Raw genomic sequence first — 4,945 nt, 5'->3', positions numbered from 1 at the left:
ACCTGTTTGGAAAAATTCAAACTGTTTTTCTGTGTTCTCACACCACAATTATCATCAACACAGAAGACCCGTCAGGGAGGCAGCTCAATGGCTCCCACCTGTAATCCTAGCACTCTGTGAGGCCGAGGTGGGTAGATTGCTTGAGTTCAGGAGTTGGAGATCAGCCTGAGCAAGTATTAGAGACTACTAAGTCTCTAATAAAAATAGGAAAACTACCCAAGCTTTGTGATAGGTACTGGGAGTCTCAGTTACTTGGGAGGCTCAGGCAAGAGGATTGCTTGAGCCCAAGAGTTTTTGTTTGAGGGCAACAAAATAAGACTATCTCAAAAAAAAAAAAAAAGAAGAAGACTTCTGTGGTTTCTGTTAGATATGTGGGGATTCTTCCAAAGCAGCAAGCAAGCAATCAGTTCTGCAGTGGACGCTGCCTGAGTGTCCTCAGGTTCAGGTCCAACACCGTCTACCTGAAAATAATGTCAGATCCCAAAGGTGAAGGGCTCCTCAAGACTGCCCACAACTCAGACAAGTCCAGACCTCTGAAACTTCTGACTGACAGGTTTAAATTTGGAGTACCCACCACCCCCTGTTTAGATTCAATTAATTTGCTGGAGCAGCTTCGAGAACTCAGAAAAACAGTTATGTTTATTGGTTTAATACAAAGGATCTTACAAGTGATGCAGAGGATGAGATGCAGGGGGAGGGCAGGGGAAGGGCCATGGAGTTGGTTTCCTCTCCAGCCACACACCCTCCAACAACCACCCATGTTCAACTATGCGGTATGCGGAAGCTCCAAACCCTATCTCTGGGGCCCTTTATGGAGACTATACTGGATAGACACCATTGACAACTGCGTAGAAATGTGATTAGGCAAAAAGAACACAATCTGAACCCAGCAAGACCTACCTGTTTCGTTTCTTCCTGGCCTTTCTGTGCAGCATGCCTTCCTTCAGGGTAGGGGGCAGGATCTTCTCTGGAATGAGAGTCTTTTGACCTATGATCAGTTTAGAGACCTGTCTTGGGCAAGTGAAAGGAGGACAGGAGAAGTTTCTAGAAAGTTTTTTAAAGAATTTCCTGAGGCCTAAAACACCTCAACATAACAACAAAAGACTGTAACAAGGCATATGGGACGTATGAGCTGAGAACCATGGATGAAAACCAGTATGTGTATGTGTGTGTATAAAATCACAGTATCACACACACACAGTCTGTTTTGTGCTGTTATAAAGGAATCAGTGCCCAGGCACAGTGGCTCACACTTGTAATCCTAGCAGTCTGGAAGGCCAAGGAGGGAGGATCACCTCAGCTCAGGAGCTGGAGACCAGCCTCAGCAAAAGCGAGACTCTGTGTCTACTGAAAATAAAAAAACTAGCCAGGTCTTGTATCGGGCTTCTATTGTCCCAGCTACTTGGGAGGCTGAGGCAAGAGGATCTCTGATCCCAAGAGTCTGAGGTTGCTGTGAACTATGACGCCATAGGACTCTACCCAGGGCAACAGAGACTCTATCTCAAGGAACAATAAAGAGTTTGATGAGTTGAAATAATATTACATGCTTAAGGAAAAACATTGTCAGTGCCTGCTGTGGTCTATTTCCTCACTGCACCAAGATCCAATTATTGAGATAATGAGGATTTTGGCAGACTTTTAGTCTTTGTCAGAAAGCTGCTTCAAATCTGTCTCTCTGATTAAGAGAGATCATGGAGGGGGCCGCGTGCCTTGGTTAGGTCCATGGTATAACTAACAAGGGACTATGTCCATTAGGGGCAGGTGAATCAGACATCGGGAAGTCTGCTCAGGGGCCTTCAGAATCTCAGCCCCTTCCTCTTACAGAAAATTCATCATTTCTGGGAAATAACTCAAAAGGTCAAGTAGTTAGGGGAGAGAATTATAAACAATTTTATAGTGGGTTTGGTTACAGGATCATTAGTATTAACCTGTTGATAAGGGTGTAAGAGAAAATAAAATGTGTGCCTGAATGAGAACACCACTGCTAGATCCATCCCACTGCCCGGGGCCGCTGACCACCTGACTCAGTCAGGCTGCGGAGAGGGCTTCTGTCCTCCTTCCTGGCTCTCCTTCCTGCTGCCTCTCTCCTCCCCATCCATTGCCCCTTCCTTCCACAGCCTGGTAGGAGGACAGTTATGTAAAAGCAGACAAAGTTGCCTAGCGATGTATTGGGATCTGAATGAGTCATGGAAATTATTTTTGTGAGGAACAACATTTTTAAAACCAGTTATTTTATTTCCAAATGAATTTCAGTCACATTTGATGAGTCTAACAATTGATTTTTATTTTGGATTTCTTCTGATGTGCTCAATGTCAGATTTGTGAGATTTGACTCCTGACTAGTGGCAAAAAGCCACTAAGATATGTCTATTTTGGCCGGGCTAGGTGGCTCACACTTGTAACCCCAGCACTCTGGGAGGCCGAGGTGGGTGGATTGCCTCAGCTCATAGGTTCAAGACCCTGCCTATAAAAATAGCTGGGGGCATTGTGGCGGGCATCTGTAGTCCTGGCAACTAGGGAGGCTGAGGCAAGAGAATCCCCTGAGCCCAGGAGTTAGAGGTTGCTGGGAGCTATGATGCCATGGTGCTCTAACCTCTTACTTCACACCAGTCTACCATGAAAACTGTTTCCCAAGGCCCTGCTCCAGCTTAATCAGTTTTGCTTATCCCAAGTACCTTCAAATTAATTTTATCTTATTTATTTATTTTTCTTTAATCCTGCTGTTATTGCGTGGTATATTTATTTTATTAGAGATAGAGTTTCACTCTGTTGCCCAGGCTGGAGTGCAGTGGTACAATGGTAGCATGCTGCAACCTTGAATTTCTAGGCTCAAGCAATCCTCCTGCCTCAACCTCCCAAGTAACTGGGATCACAGGTGTGTGCCACCATGTTCTGCTAAACTGGGATCTCTTCATGTTGCCAAGTTTTGTCTTGAACTCATGGCTTCAAAAGGTTCTCCTCTCTCAGCCTCCAAAGGGCTGGAATTATAGGTGTGAGTCACCTCCTAGCATATTTCTGTGTCTTATAAATTGCCAGTGTAACTGGCAGAGGGTTGAAGGAAATAATTTCCCTCTTGAGGAAATCTGAGGTACTAAGAGAAAATACTAGAGTATCAGAAATAACATCATCAAGCAGATATGAAGCATTCATGGTTCTGTCTTTATATTCTTACGAAAAGGGTTGCTCTGTGATTTTATCTCTAAAATACTGAGCATGTGTGGCTTTGATGATTCATGTTTCAGCTTTATGAAGTGCCTACTCCTATCTCCTGTGTGGTTTGTAAAGAATGGTAAAGGCCTTCCAAGTTAGAATCCCTGACTGATTAATGTTACCAGGACACCTGCCTCGGGCTTAGCATTAGAGTTGATGATACTGATATAGTTAATCTGCAAAATGAATCTGCAATTAGATTAATATCTGCCTTAATTAATGTGACTGTTCTTTATGTAGTATAGTGACAAATCATACTTCAGTTTCTTTTAGCTAAATGCTCTTGTCCCTTTCACGTGTGACCATGTCTTCACCTGGCTGTTAGGGACAGTGGATCAACACATGCTAGCACATTTTTGGATATCTCATTAAATTACATGTGAATACTGATCTGAACATAAAATGAGATCATCTGACTGCATTTTGCAGTGAGAGTATGAGAACATTTCTAGTAGGAGCAAATCTCTCCAGGCTGGCAACTCAGACAAGAATTTTTCCTGATTGGAACCACCTTCAGGTCAATCAATACCCAAATTTGAATTTTGCTAAGCTCTTGTCTCATTTTACTTAGAACACGATTTTTGGGTGCCACCTGTGGCTCAGTGAGTAGGGCGCCGGCCCATATACTGAGGGTGGTGGATTCAAACCCAGCCCCAGCCAAACTGCAACAAAACACAGCTGGGCGTTGTGGTGGGCACCTGTCATCCCAGCTACTTGGACGAGATGAGGCAGGAGAATTGCCTAAGCCCAAGAGCCAGAGGTTGCTGTGAGCAGTGACACCACAGCACTCTACCAAGGGTGATAAAGTGAGACTCTGTCTCTAAAAAGAAAAGAAGAAGAAGAAGAATGAATGAATGAATTGGGAAAGGAAGTACAATTTCAATAAAGTGGTGATATTCCAATACCCAGAGTTCTAACAAAAGCTGGATTGGAAATATCTGCCTTAATATGACTGTTCTTTATGTAGTTTAGTGACAAATTGTGCTTCAGTTTCTTTTAACTAAATGCTCGTCTCGCTTTACTTAGAACACGATTTGTGGGTGGCTCCTGTGGCTCAGTGAGTAGGGCACCAGCCCCATATACTGAAGGTGGCAGGTTCAAACCCCACCCCTGCCAAACTGCAACAAAAAATAGCCAGGCGTTGTGGCAGGTGCCTGTAAGTCCCAGCTACTTGGGAGGTTGAGGCAAGAGAATCACCTAAGCCCTAGAGCTAGAAGTTGCTGTGAGCTGTCATACCCCAGCACTCTACTGAGGGCAACAAAATGAGACTAGCATTCTGGGAGGCCAAGGCAAGTGGATTGCCTGAGCTCACAAGTTTGAGACCAGCCTGAGCCAGAGTTTGAGGTTGCTGTGAGGTGTGACACCACAGCATTCTACTGAACATAGTGAGACGTTGTTTCAAAAAAAAAAAAAGAATAAGACAATAGCCATGTGTGGTGACTCACACCTATAATCCTAGCACTCTGGTAGGCCTAGGTGGATGGATTGCCTGAGCTCAGGAGTTCAAGACCAGCCTGAGCAAGTGTGACACCCAGTCTCTTTAAAAACAAAAAATGCAGGTGCCTGTAGTCCTAGCTACTTTGGAGGCTGAGACAAGAGGATCACCTGTGCCCAAGAGTTTGATGTTGCTGTGATCTATGATGCTACAGCACTCTACTAAGGGTGACCAAGTGAGACTCTGTCTCAAAAAAACAAACAAACAAAAAAACCATGATTCAATTCATTACTTTTTTTT

Source organism: Otolemur garnettii, unplaced genomic scaffold, assembly GCF_000181295.1.
Source record: "Otolemur garnettii isolate 467f Iridium unplaced genomic scaffold, OtoGar3 scaffold00052, whole genome shotgun sequence".
Lineage (NCBI taxonomy): Eukaryota > Metazoa > Chordata > Mammalia > Primates > Galagidae > Otolemur > Otolemur garnettii.
Note: the sequence above shows the minus strand (reverse complement) of the source record.